The sequence below is a fragment of the Catharus ustulatus genome, chromosome 8, assembly GCF_009819885.2.
Source record: "Catharus ustulatus isolate bCatUst1 chromosome 8, bCatUst1.pri.v2, whole genome shotgun sequence".
NCBI lineage: Eukaryota > Metazoa > Chordata > Aves > Passeriformes > Turdidae > Catharus > Catharus ustulatus.
In genome coordinates, this window is record NC_046228.1 from 20,837,220 (window position 1) to 20,862,203 (window position 24,984).

Sequence of the window (24,984 nt, forward strand, 5' to 3'; positions counted from 1 at the left end):
CCCAGGACAAATGTTCACATATGATCTCAACAACATTGAAATGCCACCCACTAAGGTATACCATCAGTATGCTGGTACAGTCCTAACACAGCAGGTTTTAGCAGAAAAATCACAGAAATATCTTCCTTCAACAATGATATGTTTGTGGAATGCTTCTACTTGGAAACAATGTCAGAATTTAAAGTCATAATATTTACTTTCAGATGCAAAATCCACACATCTATTAAACAACGCCAGGTATTCACTTCTCCCAAACCATCACTACGAAGCGGTCAACAGTAAAAACAATCCCTCCTCTAAAAAGGACAGGCTTCAGCCTTTCAGCATAGGCTAAAAATTTTTCTGATACTCTCTAATACTATAGTTATCTTGTATGAAAAGTAGTAAATAACAACAAAACAAATATTTCCTGTATAAGTTTACAGAGCTATCATTTTAATATTTCTGCTTTGCAGCTCCATTTCTTTGAACATTAACACTATCCCCAAACTCATATTTCAACCCTGGGTCCATCAATATCCACAATTCCACACATTTGTTATTAAAAGGTACCTTATTCAGAAATCTGTTTTGACACTGCACTACTGATGCCACACATACACAGTCAGTACATACAGGGACTGCTGGAATCCCACTAAACACAGTCTCCTGCTAACTTCAGCATCACAGCCAGGAAACCACCCTGTCAGACTGCAGCAAAGAAATTCCACTTATGGTGTGATGTGGACTCAGATAAAGAAGTATATATGAGAGGAACAGATTATGTCAGAGCATTTATCGTATTCATTCATTCCTTACCTTTCCCTGTACATTGCAGAGGTTACCCCTTGACACAGTCATAAGCAGCAACAGGTCTCACATATGAATTCTTTTTCCCCTGGGTGCTCTGGGGAAGCAAGAACGTGCACTCAAGTGAGCATTCATGCTTCAGTCAGCTTGAGGACAGGGCTCTGCACTGGAGCCCTTAAGACCTTCTCACGGCTGCTGATTTCATCCACGAACTGAAAGAGCATCTCAGCAGGACACTGCCAGCCTCCCTTTCAGCTCCCACTCACTGATTGCCAGTCTCTGGCAAGTGAAATGTCAAGAACCAGGCAGGGGCGGTGTTTGGAGAAGGAGGGATAAGAGATTCTCACCATCCATCAACCTCACAACCTATTCAGCCGACAACTTGAATGGAACAGGCATTTCATTCTCCATGGTAACAAGAGATGGAAGGAGGTTGAGAGAAAAAAAAAGAGAGAGAGTACAGACCCAGGAAAATCCGATGTTGAAGACGCAGGGAGACTTGCAAACTTTGCAATTTCTCTTTGCTGTGCAAGTAGCACACAGGAGGGAGAAAAGCCCTTTGCTTGCCTGCACAGGCTGAGACAAGCTGTCCTGTGGCCATGATGAGGTGTCCTTTCTGCGAGTTATGTATTGATGTGGGGGGAGAAAATCCCTTATCCTGCACCAATCCTACCCAGAAGAAAGACAAATGCCTTCTGAACACAGGAAAACTGCAGATTATTGCCTCCCAGAAAAAAAAAGTTCTGAAAGGGAACAGATACTGTCATTCCCTGTACAGTACTTCTTGTCTGCAGATGAAAGCTGCTGATGCCGATTCAGTCTGTGTGCCAGCACTGACCACAAGCCGGAGCGGAGGATTAACATCGCTCTCTTTGTCTGCTTTGCATCTCACATGGAAGAAAACGTTTGTTACTTCTGTTATGCCGAACCACTTAGATGCATAGATAAAACCAAGGCATTTATTTACTCTTTTCCAAGGCACACCAAAATGAAGCATGGAAGCAGACAAACTTAAAATTCGGGCAGCACCTTTGCCAGCCTCAAGGGATCTCATGGTAAGTCAGCTCTTATTAACATTTCAGGCCTGGCCATCTTCTGAACTTTTTTTCCTGCTATTTTACATTCATAACTTGAGCTGTCACAGCCAGAATGTGCACAACAGGGAAATTACATTTGGATTCATGCACGTTTGTGTTCCAAGCTGGCCCCATGCAGCTACTGAAAAGAGTCTCTGGCTAAAGCACTTATGCAAGATAACCCAACAAAGGGCTGAAAAGCTCTGCAAATCCTGGCTGTTGCCATCTTATTTTTTCGCAGTTCTTTACACTGATTCTTTCCTGAAGAACACATTTAAATCTCCCTCCCCCATCCAAACCTACCACCTCTCAATTTGGAGTTTGTTTACACTTTTGTATTGCATATGGGACATGCTGTTGGTGTCATACTTTTTTTATAACTTATATTATTATCTATACAGAAGCCGTTTGCTAAAGGTGACCTGCAGAGTTGTTTTGAGTTCTTCCAGTAGTCCTTATGTATAAACAAATATGTTTAAGATCATAGGTTTTTTTTAAAACTATGAATTTTTCTTCATCATACTCATTTGAATTTTGGATAGGTAGCTTTTAATTTCATATGTAGGTCTTTACCATTCATGACACTGCCAACCCATAAAGCATGCCTGCCTGCTGAAGTTCAGCCTTCATTCACACCAATCATATCAAAGCCACATGAATACATTCTCACTTTTGAAAATCACTTTACTTCTCTGAAAAAAATTGTTTCATTTTCTCCTTTGTCTTCCAAGACCAACTCTTGGAAAAACTGAAAACAGAACCTCAACAGGAACAGTCACCTTCTACTTGTTCTCCAACTTACCTTAGTGAGGTAGTCTTTTCCTTAGGCAAAGGAGGATATATTCATCTTTTGAATAGTACTTCAGAGGTCCATGCCTTGGACTATTTTCCATTTTTTCCTGAAGACTTCAACAAGAAAATGAGAAATGAGACTGCTCTGTTCTCTCTTTCCCAGCTTAAGCCAACTAAAGTGGGAGTGACACACACCTCAGTTGGAAGATGTCAGCCTCCTACAACTCTACATAAGCAAATAAATGCTGTTAAATGCACCTCCATGATCAGATGAATTCAGTTCTTTTCAGCTAATTTTTAAGATATTTCAGAATTCCAAGGAGATATTTCCAGCCCATTTAAAATATATTCTACCCACATCTGTTAAGATGAGGGTATTTAACACAGAAAGCTTTTTGTGTTCTTTTCATAGAACAGTCTCTGAGTACTTTGTTATTTTGCTTTGTTACAGGAGCACAAAAAGGAAATAAAGTATTTTTGCCAATTGCCATAAAAGCGGAATCATCATCCCTGCACTTGCTGTTCACTGCATTTCACCTTGATCCTCTTGAAGGTTTGAAAGCATTGTTGTTTATCTGGAGCTCAGGGAAGGGATTTTTTTTCTCTCTGAAGTTGATTCTAATGTACTTCAAAGAGTTGCCATCTATTATCATTATCCACTTGTCTTCCTATTATTCAAAAACTATACCCTTAGAAATGAAGAGCTTTCCCAAATCTGTTCTAGCAGCATGCTTCAGGCAAGAAAGGAGACACTGACATTGTTACCAATATTCAGAAATGTGACAAAAACCAGTCCAAGAGCATAGAGTCATACCAACCACAGTGCCCACTGTGTGTTCCCTTTCAGCCACCAGAAGGGAAATGTTAATGTGTCTCACCAATGGCATACACAGAGATACACATTTTGGAAACAAAATCTACTATGAATTGGCTAAAACTAGTATCTCAAAAGGCACCCTACCAAGAAGTACTGAAGTGAAGGGTGAAGCATGCCCACACAGAATCAAGGCCTTATCCAACTTCCAAAACAGAATAATAAACAGTACAGTACAGCCAAGATTCAAAGGACTGCCCACCATGTGTGCCTGCCAGGCAATAATAAAAAGCTGAAATGCATCAATAGCTTCAGGCTGGCTGAGAACAAAACTGACGAGTTCTGATCAAGTTTGGTGGTCTCCACACAACTCCTGCATTACAAAAGCTGCCATCTCAACTGACAGCAACCTTACAGAGAAGTGAACCAGTGGTGAGCCTCAGTGGGACAGCATTGGCAGTGGCACATCACAGCATCCTGAACTGCACCCGCCCAGGTTACAAACAGATCTGCTGCTGCCACAGCTCTGAGCCCACAAATAAGGTCACCTTCTTCAAGTAGATGCCTGCTCTGAAAACTTTGCCATGCCTACCACGAAATTAACGTGTGATGGGACTTCACTGTAACAGAGAATGGGTAAAGTTGGGAAGGAACAACAGTAGGTCACCTGGTCCTATTTACCTGCACAAGCAGGGTCATTCTAGAACACATTGCACAGGATTGCATTCCAGATGGTTCTGGAACATCACTGAGGGACACTCCACAGCCTCTCTGAGCAATCTGTTCCAGTGTGTAATAACCTGCACAGTAAAGAAATTCTTCCTCATGTTCAGGTGGAATTTCCTGCGCATTTCTGCTCACTGCTTCACATCAATTAACTTGCATTACTAGAAAAGCCTGGATCCATCCTTTCAGATATTTACACACACAGATCTGTAAATCCTCTCACTGATCTCCTCTTGAGGCTGAATAAGGCTCAGCTCCCTCAGCATTTCCTCACAAGAGAGATGCTCCAGTCCCCTTATCCTCCTTGTCACTCACCCTCTGCTGGGCCTGCTCCAGGAGCTCCATGTCTCCTGTGTCCTGGGGAGCCCAGAAATGGGCACAGCAGTCCAGATGTGGCTTCACTAGGGCTGAGAAGAGGGGCAGGATCACCTCCCCCAACCTGCTGGCAATTCTCTTCCCAAGGCACCCCAGGTGCTATGGCTTAGCAGTAGAATGCTTTCTACAGCTATTCCCTGAAGTACCACATTAAAACAGGGAAATGAGCAAGTCTGTTCTACATTAAGAAAGAAAATAGATGCATTAAACCCTAGCAAATGTGTCACACTTTGAGTTAAGTATTCATCCACTGACCCACATAGCTAAGACTTCAAAATTCCCAGAGCCAGAGCCAATTTACAATTCCCAGAGAAGATGACTTTAAAGGTGTTTTAAAACACCAGAGAAATACTCCAGCCCCAGACTGACTCACCTAACATGAGAAAATGGTGGAGACCAAATTCTTACCTGTTCCCACTTCTAACCCTGAGGGAAGCTCAGTCAATCAGATAAAGACAGATACTCAGTGATAAAAATTCAGATGACAAAACAATAAAAAATACTACACATGAATTTTCCAAAATATATATTCAAATGGTTTCTGGGCATTTAAAAAAAGGCTAAAAAACATGAGTGGGAGGCACACAAAAATAATCTAGACCTCAAAAATTCTGAGAGCAGTACTTGGGAAAGCCAAAACATCTTGGTTTAAAATTGACAACCATGGCTGAAATATCTCTGAGCTATTCTCAATACAAGTGATTTCAAGGTAGGAATGAGTATGGACAGAGTGTACAGAGCTGACCTGATGACACTGTGTGTGTGCATCATCAGTAAAAGAACACACAGTGCCACTGAATTACCAGGCATTTCCCACTGCAGACACACCATCCCCAAACAAGATAGGTGGACTTCATGCATGCAATTTTATCAAAATGTATTTCTCTAATAAGTAAAATTATACTAACTCAATAGTTTCTTATTTTCGAGTGTAACATAAAATAAATAAGACTTTAATAAAAAGCTCTTCAAAGAATCAGCATTATTCAACAGAGATGAAGATTGAAATGTTAACCAAGTTGAGCTTAATTTTTTTTACTAGTCAGCGTTTTAAAAACTTTTCATAAAATAGAAACTCTCCACTGCTTCAGAAATAAAAAGAATAAATGCAAAATCCTTTGCATCACAAGAGTTTCATGTTTCATAAGAAACAAAGAGCAAATCACTGCAAGATTCCTAACAATTTGTTTGGCAAATGCCATCTAAACCAGCACACAAAGTCACCTCAGTCTGTTACCCAAGAACTTGCACTAGCAGTAAATGTTAATGACACATGGCAAGGTAAAAGCTATCAGCCAGTGAAGGAACAGCTTTTAGGAAAGCATTAGAGGCTCATATGTTTTGAATTGTAAAATTTTCTATCTGCAAGAACGGCTTCCAGTTTTTCACATGCAAACATTTTCATGCAAATAAATACATTTTCCTCTAAATTAAAAGAGTTTACAAGGGCACAATTAGCAGTTTTCACTGAGTATAAATCAGACAGCTGCCTGTAATTGGAACCAGGAGCAAAAGAAGCATAAGAGATGCCTTCTTCCATGCAGATGTTTCCCCATGATTTAAGGGAAAGTTCTACTTCAAGAAATTAATATAATACAATCTAAATCTACATGGTCTATGGCTTTAACAGGTACATTTACATGTGAATAGTAAGTTTTGGTTTGGGTTTTTTTTTCTTTTCATTCCCAATTTCCTTTTGGATTTCATCTATTTCATGTGAGATTAAAACAGCTGCAAAGATGCAGTAAGCCAAATTACGCTCACCGTGATACCTCTGCAAATAAAGCTATCTTTTAACAAGCAGCAGAGGGGTCACCACCAATGAATCAGTACTAACTGCTATCACTAGCAGTGCAAAAAAGAAAAACACTGCCCCTTCATTCCAATGGGGACAAGAAGAAGCTGCAAATTTAAAACCATCTAAGTTTTACAGAAGAAACTAAATATGTTTCACATGACAGAGGCATGTCTAAATGTCTACTTCTGACTACATTTCATAATGCTCCTGAAATACAAGTGATGCCCAACATATGCTTGGGATACAGGACACTACTTAAGACAAAGCACTAAGCAACGCCTTAAAACTCCGTCAGCATAAATAATACAAAAACAATGGGTTGGGGATTTTTTTGGGTGGGGAGCAGCGGGGGTGTAGAGATAACACCAACTAACCAATCTTTTTTTCCACTAAATCAGCATTTCAACAACTCAAGTATCTATAAATGAACCTTTCTCTTAAGAAAAAAATGATGTAAATTTGCGTCATTCGGCAAATAAGAGGACATTATTTAGAATAATGACACTATTTTCTTCAGCCTTTCTGCTATAACTAACTGCTCCCATGACTTCTAAATAACTTCACTGTTATACACAGTGATCCCAGTTTTTTTCTTCCTTCAGGTTAATGAAGAACCAGAATCAAACACTTTTCAATAAGCTGACCAGAACACTGCAGATAAATATAAAGAAGAACCATTAATTACACATTTTTATGCACCCCACTCCCAAGACACCAAAATGATAGAAGAACCAGCTGAGGTACTAATGCAGATGTGACCTAAGAGGCCTCAGGCACAGACAACCAACTAACCTGTGCAACTTAAAAAGCAACACAAACTCCCAGCTGCTGGCTTCTCTTCCCCAGTGTAATAAGATGTAACACATATTCAGTTTACAGTATGATGCCATATTTTGGCTGGAAGGCATAAAAGATATGAATTTAACAATGTGTTAAATTGGAGTGTAGCACCTGTGTCTTACTACCAGGTTGCTTGATTTCCCCAGGGCTGGAGGATGTGTCTGCCACCTGGAGATGAGCAGCACAGCCTGACTTATTCTAAGCTCTTTCTAGAACTGCCTGGGCACAAGGTCCACAGCCTGACCACAGATCCTAGGCACTGCAATAGGGTGGGCAGGAGAAGCATGCTTTGAACCACAGAACCATTTGGTGGAAAAAGACCTTTAAGATGCAGTCCAACCATCAACCTGGCACTGTTAGTACACCTAAATCAAATCAAGTAAATTTGGCAGTCCCTAAGTGCCCTAGCTACACACTGCTTAAATACCTCCAGGTACAGTGACTCAACCAGAATGTTTACCAATGTTTCACAAAAAAAGAAGTTAGCCCCTGAATGAAAATATTGGACATCATTTACAAGCATCTCTCATATTATCTCCTCTCACTTGTCTCTGCTGATATAATGTATGCCTGCTGCTCTTATATCTCAGGCAACTGCTTCATATGGTCAGACCACAGGAAGAAGCATCAACACCAACGACAAAAGGGAATGTTAGGGAAGCTTGTGCCTCCTATAAAATGCTTTTAAAAAACCCCTCTTTGTTGCAGCATGGACTCTAAACTATATTGCCCATATTCTCTAAAGGTATCTTACTTTCAAATGCAAATAATATGATGTGTAATGAAAGGGAATAATGCTTTGTTACATGAAAATAAAATAAGACAATTGACTGATTTTACCAGAGGAGAAAAGAAGGTTCAAGCTCTCACTAATGGCTTTGAATCTGATTTTTAATGCTAAAAGCTTCTGGCACTTAGTTTGTGAATTTGAAAGGGAGAAATTATGAAACAAAAATATGTAACACATTCTCTCACAGGTATATTGACTTCTATCTTTCCTGTGAAGATAATCTGCACATTTCAGTTTTCTGCATTTCAAGATTTTATCATCTTTTGGAGCAGCAAGAAAGGAGACATTGCTGGAAACATCTCATATTTTCTAGATTAACCTTGTGCTCACTGCCTCCCCACACAAATGAACGCCAAAATATCAAATCAAATCTTTATCTCTCTGACCTCCAAGTAAGTACTACTGCTTGAAAAAATATATCCTGTTACTGCTTGAAAAAACTCTACTGTATTCCTACCCCCTCAAACCATTACTCTGTAAAACAGTTAATCTTAAAAATACAGTGCTGTCACCTTCCTTTTTCAGGTTTCTGCCATTGCTGTCACTATGGAAACAATCAGAACATCAGATATGTCAGTATGCATGATTTATAAAATATGAGAGCACCAAAGGTAGATTATTCAACATAAAACCCAATCAAGAAAAAATTAGTGTGTTAGCAAGGAAACACTGGCTTTAAAGAACTTTCAATTTCATATGATTTCCTAGAGCAATGCTGCAGTGAGCTACAGCCAAGGAAAGAGCTGCCAGTGCAGCATCATGCATGAAGTCACACAGCCAAAGGCTGCAACAAACCACCAGGACAAAGGGCTGTAATCAACCCTTTTCCATCCATTTAAAACACAAAAATCCGACAGTAAAGTCAGTATACCCCCAAAACATCACACCAACATAAGAAATATGGCAAGACATACAGATTTTTGTTTCTCTGAGAAATAAATTAAGGAAGACCCTTTCAGTTTGTTTTGCCTGTATCTCAATAGTGCATTCAGTCATATTCCCCTCTGTTTATCACCTTTGTTCACATCTGTATCAGAAGCAAGGCGAAGTCAATTACTCACAGCTTCCCAACCAAAGATTTAAAGCAGTTCTTTGAGAAACATCAGTTATAGAGCTTGGCTGGGCAGCTGTTCTGTTAAGTTGTAGTTTCAGCAGTGCAAAAGCAGAGTGCTTATTATTGCTGTAAAATGGGGCTCATCCAAACCCGTACGTGCAGAAGACGCAGCTTTTTCCTGCTCCCAAAGCTCAGCACATACTTCACTTTGACATGCTGACTCAATTATAGCACTCGGGAGCCTCAAGAGAACAAACACAGCTTTTTGAGACATCTCCCTCTACCACACACACATTCTCCCTGGGCTTATTTAGAAGCTCATTGCCTTTCATCATCACACTATTCTCTCACATGTTACACTGATGCACCTACCCACTTCACATTGCTGCTTTTCTCACCTCTACTGTCTTAGAAAGTAAGCAACTGCCTTACCTCAAATTCAGCTACTTAAGTTACAATACAGACAACAAAAGCAAGAGGGAACTCTTTCTATGACAAGATAAAATATTTCAGCTCAAGAAAAAAGAGAAAGAAAACAGCTCAAATGCAAAAGTCATAGAGCACTAAGAGAAGACAGAACAGACACAAAGGCGTAAACCGTTCTTAAAATGTCATGGAGCCAAAAGAATAAATGTGTGCTTTTCTTAATAATGATACGGCAAACAGTAAGCTCCAGGTGCCATTTCACGTTGGGAAGACAATTTGCCAACTACTTAGTGCTGCACAGCTGACCCTGAGACTGCTCGATGTCTTTAGGATTTGCCTGAAGGACTTCTGCACATTTGCTGCCTTTGATGCTACACGCACATACAGCGAAGTCCCTTACATTCAGAGCCCCTCAAGTGGCTCGGTAAATGCAGCAGTCTACAGTATTCCTGTCTTAAAAGCTCTAGCTTTGACTGGCTATCTCGATGACAAGTTGGAAATTTTTTAGATTTGTTACTTTTTGACACAGGACAAGCCACTTAGGGTAGTTCAGGTATGCTGAGACAGAGATAGTCCCTTCCTCATCTGAAACATATGCTTTTGAGTTCTAATTTCCAAAACATGAGATTACATGCTTTGTCTAAGACTTCCTCTATTAGACTGCACAAGTCAGATGGAATAAATTCAGAGAGCAGCTGCAAGGAGGGAATTACTGAAGGATTTGTAATTCTGAACTATCAAGAAGGGAAGGAAGAATAAAAGTTATAACATAACTGCGTGAAAAGGTACAGCAGAGGATAAAGTAAGATAAATTTAGTAAGTCTTTTGTGGGAGATTCCCTTCCACAAAAAGGTTCTTCTAGAAACAGTGAATTTTTATGCAGTTTCCCTGCAGTTAATTATATTAGTTGACAAAATCTGGAAACTCTATGATAGTACAGAGGACAATTCAGAGCTGGAGTTTATGTTGCTCAAATATTGGACAATTGTGCAAGTTTGTATCTGTTTTCTATCTAGCTCTTTTCTTCCTCTTTTCCATCAGTTGTTCATGCCTGATGGGCTCTAAATACCCTGTGCTAAGGCACTCAATACTTTAAAAAAGTTAGAATAATATCCATCGGGTATTGTGGTACTTCTCATTTGTGTATGTAATTCTCTGCCCCTGCTTCCCTTGCATCCTTTCCTAGGCTTTAAAATGACTAGAAAATGCTGCATAATGAAGTCCAGGCAACAAACAGTATCTACACAATATTTTCAGTATTATCATCTATTGCACCTTTCTAAGCACAATTTCTAGTGCATTTCTAAGACCATAAATAGGTTATTCCAATCAGTCTGATATTAATTATAACAACAAGTGCTTTAGCAAAGACTGCTCTTAGGACTCTGAACAATCACCAGTCAGTGCCACAACACCAATGTGAAAAAATCCAAGTGATAAACATAAAGAACTTTTGTATGTACTGTATGAGTGCTGAAGAATTGAATATGCCACTGAGATCAGCAGGAGAGATCATTACTAAAGCCCTTGCCATGCACAGAAGGAGCTTTTACTCCTCAGGTATTCAGACAGCTAAAGACACAGCAAACTCAGGTAAACTTTTTTCTGAATAAGAAGTCTACACCATGATTGGTACTTGAGTTTACTACATACTGATTCCTAGCTGTAAAAAGTTGATTTTACCTTTTCTCCATGCATTCATGCAAACAAGTCTTCAACAATCAACATGTGAAACTCTTGCCCTCCACATGCCCTGAAAAAAAATCTGGGGCAGCAAAAATATTTCCCTCTGATGATGGATGTAACCAAAATAAAAACTGTTTTTACCAGACAGTAACACAAATACTTTGTATTAATGGTGTAAAGTACCCCAAAAGGGTCCTTAACCTCATTACAAATACCATGCCCTATAAACTTGATATGGCAAACCTCTACTTCATAGAAACAGAGGAGTTTCACTATCTGTGATTCCATTGAATAAAACAGGATTATTGCTTATGAAATGCAGACAAAGGAAGCAAATACAGAGCTGGAAAAAAGGCAATCTTGCTTAATTAAAAAATGTACCTGAAGTCTGAAATACATACACACAATCTTCTTGGGCTGTTCTTGCTTAGTATAACCAGAAAATAAAACTGTATCTATTACGTCTTCCCTTCTTTGCTTATTGATTAGTGAACTGAATATCATCATGTTGCTCTGGGTTCTTTGAGCTTCTTTCTAGTACATTAATGACAATAGAAAAGCTACAACACTGAACAGCAAACATCTGTTGTTTTCTTGGACTTTCATGCATTTTCTAACAGCATCCTGAACTAGAAAATACACCTCATACACATGCCCAAGGTTCACATGCAGTACAATCCAACTACAAGTGCTCAGACTGAACTTGCTTCCAATATTCCGATACTCTGTAACAGACCCGTAAGAAGGAAAATAAGCTTCAGAAGACCTATTTATTTTGAAGGTGACCGAGAATCACTGTCAGTTAACACCTGTCTTCAAAGAAAATAAACAAAATTCAAAGGTTCCTATGGATTCTGGAAGAATCAGTGCTGTTCAGGAGTCAGTACTTAATACTGCCTATAAGCAAACACAGCTCTATCAGAGTCCAGCAGCCCCTCTAAAGGAATCACACAGTACCACAACAATTGTCAAAACCAACATGTAAAACCAGGTCCCGTTGCATGTGGTATACCCCAGTTATTTCAAATATCCTTCCATATTACCATAAGAGTGGCAAAAAAAGGATAAAAATGTAACTTTTCATTCTGTAAATAAAATAATTCTGTGAATTAATTGCATTGATGATATTTGTGCCCTTTTTTTGGCATAAATAAAGTAGTTGCCCTGCTGAGAAAACAGGCCCTCTAAATCCAAATGAAGTTTGCTATCATTCAGAGAAAGAATAGGATGACAATCATGTGGCATACATTTATCAGATGTTTAATGCAGTTCTGGAAACTGGTAATTGTTGGCAATCAGTACAGTGTAAGAAGCTAGACAAAACAAAAGGAAACACCTGAAAGCATGACTGTTGGCAAGGAGTTATTCTCAAGGAAGAGCTGAGGAAGTAAGGACAGCACTTAGCAATTTTTCAGACCCAATACATATTCAAAGCAACTACTTTGTGGAATCTCCCTCCTGCTAGTTTCATGGGAAATTTCATCTCTGCCAAACAAATCAAGGGAAACTGAACTGCAGATTCCATTAACTTGAACTCTGAGACAGCAACTCGGCTACTGTGAGTCACTGACAGCTGGGAACAATCCTGCCAACTTGGGAGAGACACCAAATTCAGTGCAATATACACCCTCATACACTCGAGTCCACAACAGCCAGCACATCTGAAAGGAATCACAAGGATACTACTGCTTACTGGAGAGGGAGATGTTTGGTTAAAAAAAATTTCCTCAGCAGGAAGGGTCTGCTTCAGACAGTTGCTGATAATACAATCCTACATGCCCAAAACTCCCAGCAGAACAGAACTCCATGTTCCAATCTGGTGTTTCCAACACAGAGGTCCAAAACTTTGTCCTGCATCTGAATTTCAGGTGCATCTCAGAAGGGATCTTAGAAAGTTTTCCTGCAGTAAACCTATGCACTTAAATCACTTCCAAATCATCAGTTCTCTTGGTATGGAAAAGGAAGTGAAAATGCAGTATGCTAATTAAGGACTCCAACGATCCCTCTACAGATTCTATGTGTTCAAAAGAGATATTCAAGCCTTCCTGCATCACGAATCAAAGCACAAAGAAACAGATACCTCTGCACAGGAGGGATGAGCAATCAGCTTCTTTCGATATCCAAAACTACATTGCTGAATCCAGCAACGCTTGTATCTCTGGTCTCATCAGGCTGTTTGATTAAAAAACCTGGCTTGTGCATTACATACTGCTTTTGTAGCTGCACAAGGTCACTGCACATCTACAGTTCAGCCAGTTACATGGATATGGCAGAGGGCAAAGTGTAACTCGTTTAGAAGAGCGAGAGAAATGACAAGAGGGAAAAAAGTAACTTGATGCAGACTTAGAACAGACCTTAGACTACATATTTTATAAAAGCATCACATTGGGAAATAGGTCTGGGATGGGGGGAGGTTTGCCTCTTTTTAAGGAATACATGTTTTCTAGAGGACAGGCACATAAACACATGGCTTGTCAGTAACTACCCTTACAGTTTTTAATATATAAGATTTACTTGCTTTTAGGGCCTTGTCTTCAACAGCAAGCTTTAGAAGAAAAAATCCACAATGTTATTTCCAACTCAGCTCAGTTGTATCACTAAGTCTCACATGACTTAGCCACTAATGGTAGAAAGACCAAAAATGCTTAGTCTCAAGAGTACCATGGTAATTGCTGAACTCAACCTTATTAGAAACGATTATTCTGTAAAACCCCCCAGGTACAGAGAATTATTCTTTATGATTATTTAATAAAATTACAATTTCATAACCGTAACTTCTTCCAGGATGGATCCTTACATCTACCTGCCACCTCTTAAATTAAACTTATTACTTGCTTGCTTGCTAATCCTTCTTTATATTGTATTCCTCATGACTGCACCTCATCATTTCCTGATAGAGGAAACATGCCAAACCAAACGGAATTTTAAATTCAATGGATACTGTTGTGTCTAATGTCAGCCAGGGACACATTTCTGACACACAGAACTACTTCTGGAGCTGTATGCAGTAGACTACTGACTTGAGTGTCCTTCAGTTAAAAGACTGTAATAGCCCTTGGTCAGACAAGTTCTTCTCATTGAAATCAGAGCAAAAGCATCACAGAACAAGATCAGACAAATTTATCTATGCACAAAATGAGGAGGAGAATCTTGCCTTGCCTTTCACAGTTTCAAAGATACAGCCTGAAATCTAGCAGGTTGATGATTAAAGCAATCTCCATGGAAAACAGACGACTTTGGCATTATAATACCACATATTTACTTTCATCTACCCTTCTTTAGAGTACTAATAACTTTCTATAAACCAAGTTTTGTTTATTTCCTATACACTAAGTTTGACATTCCCCTTAGTCACTGCACTTTTACAGTGGTACACTCAGTTACTTCACTGACTGAAGGGGAAGGTTTTGAAAAACTCCTGCTAAGTACTCACAGCAGAGCAATGCCATTACATTTATTCCCCATCTTATGAACGGTCTTGTAGATTTGACAAAAGCCCATTCAGTTAATGCTCAGGTACCTCAGCTACCTTCAGAAAACAGTTGATGTGGCAAACAGAATTTTATGAGAAATGCACACAACTATGTAGGAAACATGCAGTCATGCATGGCCCTCAGCCATCCCTTCCTGGGTAGATTACAGGCTGGGTATTGTATTTTTATCATTCATTTTCAGGGTCTCAGAGATTTCTCTAGCTCCAAGTTCAGATCTGTTCAAGAGATGAAACATTGCTACCGTTCAGCTTCTCTGGTCTCCAGCACTGCAGAATGCCACGCAATTTACACTAAACCAATTTACACTCTCAGCATTTTGATGACTGACGCTTACAATTCTATGAGCTGGTAGATTTAGACTTTCTTCATTGCAAACCTAGATATAGTTTAAGGTGACAGGTTTGGCAAGCCTGAATTTATCAGTTCCTCTGAACATAAACCTGCATCAAAGAGGATGGAAGTTAAGCACTCACCTTTTCAGCAGTGCCTTTGTTCAGAAGCCAACACAGAGCAAAGTCAACAATCCCTGGCTCCCGAGCACGCCCTCCAGCTGGGGAAAAAAAACCAGAATGCGTCTAGATTAGAGATACACAGGAAAGAAAGATCAAAGAGTACTTTATTTTATACACATAATGAGGAGTGCTGAACACAGGTTGTGCAACCAACTGGTTTGTTCCAAACAGAAAATATTCAACAACACAGTGCACACACTATTGTATCTCCCAAAAAGATGTCAAATCAAAGCAAATGCAGTATTTCTCAATCACTGAAACCAATCCCCAAGTAAATAGAAGAAAAAGCAGAAGGAGAAAGAATATGCTAAAAACCCCTTGGTTTGTTTTAAGAGTTGACAGTCCACCAGGCAAGAGAGTTCTAACTTTCCTGAGTATAACTGCCAGAGAACTTGGCTTTAAATTTCACATAAACACATTTCTTTGTAATGAGGAAGTCAAAACATGCCCCCATAGGAAGTCCTCAAGGCCAGAGCTCCAACAGCAACTGAAATTCTTGTGCAGACTGCGTAACAGCAGAATCCCAGAATATTGTGAGTTGGAAGAGACCCACAAGGATGGTCGAGTCCAACTCTTAAGTGAATGGTCTGTATAGGGATCAAAACCTCAGCCTTGGTATTATCAGCACCATGCTCTGACCAACAGCTGATCTTTGGGATAGGTAGAGACCATGTATAGAAATTAAATGCAGCAATATAAATTGCTGTCTCATAGTTGTGCTTGAAAATGAAGATTCAGGGGATTTTGTTTTGCAAAGAGATATCTCCCAGACACTTTCAAAATTCTTTAAATCATCTCCTCAAATTAGTTCCAGGGCTGCCTTCCAGCCTACAGGAATCACAAAGGAAATGCCAAGCACAGGCAAGTCCTTTCTGCTCCAAGTTGGGGTCTGGGGCAGAGGCTCCATGTGATGACTCCTCATTGTCCATCTCCACCACACCAGAGCCCAGTAGGCACCTGGCACCTCTCCGCAGAAGTTACTGAGGGGAGTAGTGAACCTGAACACAGGTTTCAATCTTGTTCACAACATCCCATCATGTGCAGGCTAGCCACACATGTACCACAAGTAGTAATCCACAGTTTGGGAGCTCCCTGAACCTTCCCCACTAGATGCAAACAGGAACAAACCAGTGCAACTAGACCTCTATATCTGGTATGAGTTTGCTTCCACTTATCTGCAGCTACAGCTTTTAAGCAGAATGTAGCCATATACCATTCTTGAAAAATCTTTCCTGAAACTTACTCACCTTTCTTCTCCCCTCATACCTTTTCATACTGTTAGCCCAACTGTTCCTTTTTAAAACACTTTTTTTCTGAAGAAAGGCAGTATCTAAGATTGGTATGCAATAATGTAGATTTGAATCAGCAGGAAGCATTAGGGAGGCAATATTAAAGAGTTAAGAGAGGCTGCCAACTTTCCCTAATACCTCAAAAGCAAACATAAATTAAACGGGTACAGAGATTTCCAAATTATTTAATCTATTTTCATTAGAAAACTGACTCTTTGATGTGAAACTATTTCCTGAGTATTTCTACTAGTCTTCTGTATTATATATTTGTTTTTTATATATTTGTTCTTCCAGTCTTTCCTTTGGGCAGACTATTCCATACTTTAATATATTTTATAACCTCATTCCCTTGTTTCTAGTTATGCCCCTTCTCACTGTACTATTTAATTAGTTTCTATCTTTCAAGTATGAGCCTTTCAAATATTTGTAGACTCTTATCACATCTCTCAGCTACACTTCTGGTTATCACATAGCCCAAGAAGGCATGTGTGCTTGTGGGTCCCTTGGTCTGTACTCCTTTGCCACTGGTCCCTCCAATCTCTTCAGTTCATTTATACATATATAACCAAGAAGTTTGGGCCTAGTACAACTTGCAAGTTAATTCTAACAGTTGTTCAAGAAGGGACTTCTCTTTATAACTCAAAACCATATTAATTTACCTCTTGCTGCCAGGACACAGCTGTAAACTGATTTATCTGCTGTGCTGCTATTCCCTCCCAATGTTTCTGGTGCTGGAAAACACTAGTGTTTTTTCCAGTTTCACTCCTCTGGAGCACACAGAGATACATTTCTGGTTAAACCTTTTTAACTGAATTCTCCCCAGTGCCTCCCCACAAGTGGGAAGTATTTAATTTTGATATTCTCTCATTAGCTCTATTATCTCTAGTTCTTCTGATAGTCTTTACAGTTAATTCACTTCCAACATTCAACATCTTACAAGTTTAGAAAGACCCCAGCCTCTAATAAAGGTGTAAAACCACACATTTTTTTGTGAAATACAACAATACAAAGACTCCACATGGCTAAATAGAGTATTTTTCATCACTAATACGTTAACATTTCAATGACTTCCTGTTGAGAATTTCCTACTCTCAGTCTGAATTATCTAATGCAAAAGACCAAAACACACAATCTGATGTCTCTTCAGCAGTCGTGTGTGTGCTCTTAAGCACACACTTAGGGCAGTGGTGCTGTTAGAGGGCAGCAGCTGTATCCCTTCTCTTCCCTTCTCCACACATTAACCAGCTAAATTATTGCCTTTGTCGTGCCATCACTGCCCTGCACTGAGCCAGGCTATTTTTCTATTTTAGATTCAGTGCACGGTGCATCTGCACAAATACTTGTAATGGCACTGTGCACAGATTGTGCAGGGACAGAAGAGTGGGATGTGCGAGAACTTACACCACGGCAAACACCAGTCGGGTCCTGTACTGAATTCCCACTTGTAAGCATCACCTTAGAATCAGAAAGTAAGCTTGAAATCCTGTAACTGGAAAGTCTGCAAAAACCCAAAGACTTGTCACAGACAAACAGAAGGAGAATCCTTAAGGTCATGTTAACAAACACTGAAGATTTCTGCATAGCTGAGGGGACAAGATGAATTGAACACAAGGTAGATCTGTTAAGGAGCTGAATTCTTTCAAGGATTAGAAAAAAACTTGATGGAGTAAAGGAATACAAGAACACATTGTTTATTGGAACTTTCTCAAAAGATTTGGTTGAGTCCTTCACAAAGGGCTACTCAAGTCACTGTGCAGGCAAGAAGAACAAAGTACTGTCACAAGGGGGAAACTGGCAAAAAGAAATGAAGCAAGAATCACTGATCAGTTTTGAGCGTGGAAGAAGGGCACTTGTAGAGTTCTCAAAGACCAGCACCTATTTTTTTCAGGTTGTTATTACATAATTGCAAAAGAAAGCAAAAACCGAAATAAAAATTTCATCTGGACACAAGTTTGAGTGAGGTGGTTAAATACACAGAATAATGGGTATTATTTAAGGAAACTCTAACAGAGAGAACTCTTGGGCAGCCTGGGACCATAGAAACACACAAAATGAGGAAGAAATAAAAACCAGAAAGAGAGGTCTTGAGTTATGAGCTACGAATTTCCTGTCATTACTCTGTAAGAATTTATGTTGTTGGTCAGTGAAAACAGTCATGTGATCAGCACTGTAAAAAAAGTAAACAAGATGTTTAGGAAAAAATCAAAACCATTATATATATTAGCATTTTCTAGCATACACTTTCTAAACCTATACCTTCACCTTTAAGGTATTTAAGTCCAGCTTGATTGAAGCAATATTTAGCAGAAAGAAAAATCCTCAAGAAAATTCAATGAAAATTATCAGGTCAAAGAATACACCTAAAATTGAAAGGAAACTATACAGAAACAATTTCAGTACTCTTGAAAACATAGGCAACAGGCTTGGGAATCAGTGACCCTTAAAGCATTTCCAACATATTAGCCTGTTACCTCTGCTAGTATCCTCCAGGACAGAGTATGCCTGGTTTCTAGGCAATCCAGTCTACTGCTCAACTGCTTGCACTGTTGGACAGCTTTTCCTGAATTCTAATTATACAATTTACACTGGGCTGTGTGAACACAGAAGAGAATTTTTTTTCCCTCTTTGCAGCACACTTAAAAATTTTTAAATTATTGTATCTTCTCCAGCCTGAATAATCTTGACAGTTCCATTCTCTCCTGGTAGGTAATGTTTCCTTTGCTATTACTTTCTCCTGAGCTACTTTCAGTTGGTCCTCATCTTTCCTCAAATACAATGTGCAAAAATATCTGCAGCAGTCCATTGTTCAGAACACAGTAGAGAGAAAGACTACAACAGTCCTACATGATCTGAGTTCAGACTGGAGCAATCCAGGTCGGTTTCTTCCATTGATCAATTTTCCATAATACAAAATATAAAGATTCTGTCACTTCCTCCAAACAGCTGATTAGATACTAAGAACAGCACTCTGTTTTACACATGTCACTTCTATGATTGGATACAGCATTCTCTTCTTCTTTTCTATTTCTCATCAGTGTATTCTATGTCTCAAAGTAAGCCAGAAAGGAGACTGGCTGTTAAAATAAAAAAAATAATGGTATCAAACAAACAAAGTAATGAAATGACAGCTATCTTTCTTTAATGTATTTGTGCATGGATATATGCCATCTGAAAGCCATCACTTAAAATCACACTTAAAAATGTCATCTACTGTAAAAAACAGGAAACAGTATTTTGTGACTAAATTATTGAGAAAACATCGTATCATTTGTTTCCACTGTATTCTCACTTCTATTTCCATTACAGCACACACCAAAAGGCTTCAGCCAAGGTTAGGATTGTTGCATAGTATGTATCTACCCAAACACAGAGCTGCCCTTTTTACAAGGGCATGTAATAATAGGACTTGGAGAAATGGCTTTAAACTCAAAGAGGGCAGGTTTCATTTAGAAAGAAATTCTTTGCTCTGAGGTTGGTGGGGTAGAGTAACACATCATCCAGAGAAGCTGCAGATGCCCTATCCTGAAGTGTTCGAGCCAGGTTGGATTGGCATTGAGGAACCTGGGCTGGGGGAAAAGTGTCCCTGGTCACAGCAGGAGAGTTTGTAACTAGATAAGATCTATTCCAACCAAAACCATTCTAGGAGTCTAACAGTATCTATATGTAATCAGATTTCTCATGCCTAACAAAAGACAGATGTTGTAGCACATCCTTTTCAAAAGAAATGGATACAGCAAACAAGTAGAACAGAAGTATTATCCAAATTTTACACAAACAGAACTGAGACAGCAAGGAAGCGAGCTACAAAAGTTCACATGAAAAGCAGAACAGGAGGCCTAGATCCAATTTTCTAACAGCAGTTACAGCTCATTAACCACAAACCAATCCTTTTGTCCTTTCCCTTATCACCAAATACGCACGTATGATGCCTGCACCTAATGCTCACTCACAGCAACGGTGGTGCTTGAACAACATGCAACAATTCTCCAAAAGAAAGCAGGAAATATTTTCTTTCTTTACCATCCTGCATTTAGGAAGCCAATATCACTATTTTGATTCTTCTTCTCCTAAGTTCATGCCAGTTCATACCAAATGCCCACACAAACAGCTCATTTCACAACCGAAGGAAACTAGGAACTCTGTCACTGCAGCCCACCTCCAGCAGCTTGTTGTTAAATCAGAAGAACTAAAAAAATTGCTTTAGTTTCTTCACTCTTAAAACTACAGTGTGATGTAGTGCTACACTAGAACAGATGGAAAGATAAAAAAATCACACCTTAAGTACAGACTTCAAGATTTAAAGGAGTAACTGAAAAAAAAAAAAAAAAAACAAGCTAGCCACAGAAATTTTCATCTACACTTGAGAAAAAGCACACAAAAACAGCTAAGAGTGGTATCAGAAGTGAGTGCATGTTTTTACAAAGAAAATCGGAAATGCTGCAGGAAACGATGGAAAAGCAAAGAGCTAAACCAGAAGCTAGGTTAGAAAGGGACATCTCCCCAGAGCCCTAACAAATCCATCACAAGACCCTCGGGAGATGTTAAAAAACAAGAGTCTTTTGTAGCATTTTTAACACTCCTTTATGTGGCACAGTGCATATATTTACGAAGAAGAGTAATGCAGTATGCAGAAACTAAAAATACAATTATATACTGAAAAAAGTTCAGGAGACACAACAGCATTTGATCAGACACACAAAAGTAACAGACCACAGAAGGGTACAAATGATGTGAGAAAAACTGATAAGGGTATATTTCAAAGAACAGGGAAGAAACCACAGAGAAAGAGCTGGCAGAAAATATCACAGGTTACACTTACAGCTTCGTGAAAAGCTTAATGCAGCATTACAGCAAAGCACAATCTGCAGCAAGCAAGAGTCAAGCAGCAATATCCATGGAGGGCACATAGGAAAAACATAACTGGGTACTTTTATGACCTATTTTGTTCACTTCATATTAATGATATCTTTCTAATCACTTTATGTTTGTATCCAGGCAACAGGACCAACCATGCATGTAAGAGATCACGATACTATTAATATATCTTTAAGCTGGGGCAGATGACAAATTTTTTACAGAGGCAGTGAAGAATTCCAGGCCTTGTTTCCCCACCAACTGGAAAAAACCTGCTCCCAAACCCAAAACCCATCCCACTCACCCCCAGATTATATGCTCTGTTGCAATATAGCAGCAAACTACTCCTATCATGCAAATTATTATGCAATAAGCACCAGTTCCACTCCTATTATGTGATATAATTACATGCAGAGGATGGAAAAGTATCAAGAAAAGTTAGCAGGAAATGGGTAATTGAGACAATTCATAAACTCCTCAGCCTGCTCTTCAGCACATCTGCTGAATCCTGAGAAAAGGAGTAGAATCATGAGCCAGATGAACTTTGTTGCTGCTATGAACCTGATCTGCTGTGCAGCCTTCTCACCTTTAAGTAAAATATTACAGTTCTTGTCCTCATCTTACAGAGCTTTCAGACTTGCAACATCAGAATGATTTACAGAAGACCCCTCCCAGTAAAGATTGGTAATGCATGCAAACAGTTAAAGGCAATGGGATTTTCTGGTTCATGGCAGAAAGAGTAGCACACCAACCTCTGCTAAATACAGTATCCATCCCCTCTCTCCAAAAGAAATGCCTGTATGCTATTAATATCACAAGATGAAACTCAGCTGTATAAATAAAACCCCTCATTTCAGCTAAGTCTTCATCATGTCTCTGGCATCCACCACCATCTCTTCACAGGACGACCTGCAGTGCAGGGGTTTTTATGCAACTTAACATTTATGAAAAATTATGTTGGAATTAAGGAAAATAAACCACATCAAAGCCCAAAATTCTGTAGGAAGTACTGGAGTAAGTATTTGCAAGTCAGCATGGTTTGAAATGGAAACATACTGTCTGGAAGTCAAGGGGACCCTGCATGCTCTTTCAAGAGACTCTGACATGCTGGATGACCTCAAGTGTATCACTTATCTTTCCCACATTACAAAATATCTCCTTAAATGACCTGGTTAGGTAGTTCACTTTGAGAATTAAAAAATAAATACACTGTAAATCCTCCTATTATTATTATTATTACTGCTGTTACTATGGGGGCTGGAACTGTCAGTGAACAGTCAGGACATAATTTAATTTTCTTCAAATATTTATTATGCGACAACATAGCCATCTGTTTAACATTCACTGTATTTAGTTTCTGTCTTAAAAAACAGAAGGAAAGAAAATACCAGCTTTTGACTTTCACTTCCACATATCCTTTCCAGCCACATATGCACTAATACATGGCCAACACCCTTTCAACTTTAGTATCCAAGAAATTGCAGGAAAGCAGAAAGAATTTCAGCTTTGGTGAAAACAATTCCAACCACAAATTTATTCTCCAAGATACAAAAAAAAAGTATACGTTTTGATTTCAGCACTGAGAAGGAAAAACAGGATATGAAGGAAAATAGTGGGAGAAGAAGACATACAGATGGCAATAAAGCACTGTGCAGAATGACCATATGCTAAAAGAGGAGAGACATAAAAATATCACATATCTATACAAAATAGTAATTTTTCAATAGCATTAGTTTCTCTTCACTGGATTATAATAAAAAACGTCATTCTTAAGTAACAGCTATTACACAAAGGTGCCTTTGGCATCTAAATGTATTCTGTTTGGACCCTTCTATGAAAAGTCTTTTCTTTTCCCTCTCTGCACTTTGTACTTCCTGCATTCTGTATACAAAAATCTTGTTATACATTAAAAACCAGTTTAAATGCACTCATCCCACTTTATACCTTCCCCTTCCCTTATCTACTATTCCAACCCTGAGACCATGATGCCCTCCCAACACAGCTCAGGTTCTGGGAGCACCCCTTCCCTTGCCACTCCTGATCCACCACTGCAATTCCAACATACAGAGCTCAGCCCTAACTGGAAGTACACCCTAATTTTCTAGGGCTATTTATAAACTGTGATAGCACATCAGGTCACTCATGCCTGTCTGAGTCCAGTATCTGATACCACAATAAAAAAGGGCACAGAGCTCAAGGCAAGAAACACCAGCATATAGGTGGAAAAGCATAAGCCAGACATAAAAATGCAAAAATATGCCCCAAATTATAATGCCTGTATTGTTTTAAACAACTTTTCAGATTTTCTATTGCTGACAAGTCTTCCTGTTTTCACATAGCCAAAAGATAACATGCTATAGCAGTGGTACTCTGGTGTCATTAATTTACTGGCACTTGATGGCTGAATGGATAGCAAACAACTCCCATATACAGTATCAGTAATTTGACCTTCAACTACATTTGTGACCTTCTCTTCATAAACTGCAGTTTCCAAATACATGAAGCAAATGAATTTTTTAAAAACTGTGACTAATAAAACAGTAAGGATCTGAATATTACCTTTTCACACCCCCCAAAAAAACAACAAAAAACCAACCAAACAAAAAACCAAACCAAAACAAAACCAAACCAAAGAGAAGCCTAAACATTTAGAAGAGGTAGCAACTGCTTTGGAAACCCTTTTGTGTTTGTGACCAGCACAGAAACTGCTCACTCACAAGTCACACTCCTGTGGAGCAAGGGTTGAGCACTGGCACAGGCCTGTAACCTCCTCAGTTTCTCAACAAGGACAAAGGTTTAGACAAACACAACAGCACACACAGTTCTGTCCAAAATGAGCAAACACTGGATTTGGTTCAAATTGAACATGGTGGGAGAACAAGATGAAGATGTGCTATTGCCTGATCCATCCAAATAACAACTAGGTCTACTCCCTGTTACAGTTCTTGAGCATATCACAAAAAAAGGGGGGAAACTGTTCCACCTTGAACCACATTTTTCCTCAATCCTATCAAAACTCTGCATTTATTTTTACTGTTAATCTGCAATGCAGAATGTATTTCTACCAAATATTTTATCACAAGTATAATGACGTGAATGTAACACCTTGTTTTTAATGGGATATTTGCAATTGCTTTGTGACCTGACAAGAATCATAGCTATTTAAAACACTTCAAAAGTACAGGACATAAGAAACTCATTCTGAATTTGGCCTAAAACTCATTCACATCATTTCCTATAATCTGTACTGCCCAGCTCCAGATATTTCAAAGACTAGCAGAAGAAAGCCTTGAAGGCAAATTTGCAAAACAGGAATAAGGAAAAATAGTCCATCTTATTACTGTTTACACTGATGGATACCTTGAGTCAAGGAAGCTGTCCAGAAGACCTTAAAACTTTGTTTTTATTTGCAGGGTTTGTCTATATAACTGATACATAAATATCAGATTACTTTTGACCCTACACATTTTTAACCTCAGTGATGTACTGTAGCAATACATTCCACACTAATGTGTGTACTGAGTGAAATATATTTCCTTTGGCCAGAACTGAATTTGTTACTTTCCAGTATCATTGACAGTTTCCCTTCCTGATGACAGCAAGGTATCTCTAACTAAGCCCTACTTCAAACAAAAAAATCCTCAAAATCCCCTTTACAAGATCTTTTTT

The 24,984-nt window shown here is 39.0% G+C and overlaps 1 protein-coding gene across 9 annotated transcripts in view; it reads right to left on the reverse strand.

Annotated features, from left to right (window-relative positions):
• NDST2 (N-deacetylase and N-sulfotransferase 2) overlaps positions 1-24,984 on the reverse strand; it is a 127,902-nt gene that overhangs the window by 85,432 nt on the left and 17,486 nt on the right. For 6 of the 9 annotated variants that reach the window (XM_033066580.2, XM_033066574.2, XM_033066578.2 and 3 more), the window contains exon 2: positions 15,134-15,210. The gene's annotated coding sequence lies outside the window, so the exon portion shown is untranslated. Of the gene's footprint in view, positions 1-798; positions 1,047-15,133; positions 15,211-24,984 lie in introns of those variants that run through there. The other 3 variants (XM_033066581.2, XM_033066576.2, XM_033066575.2) reach the window with 1 other exon arrangement.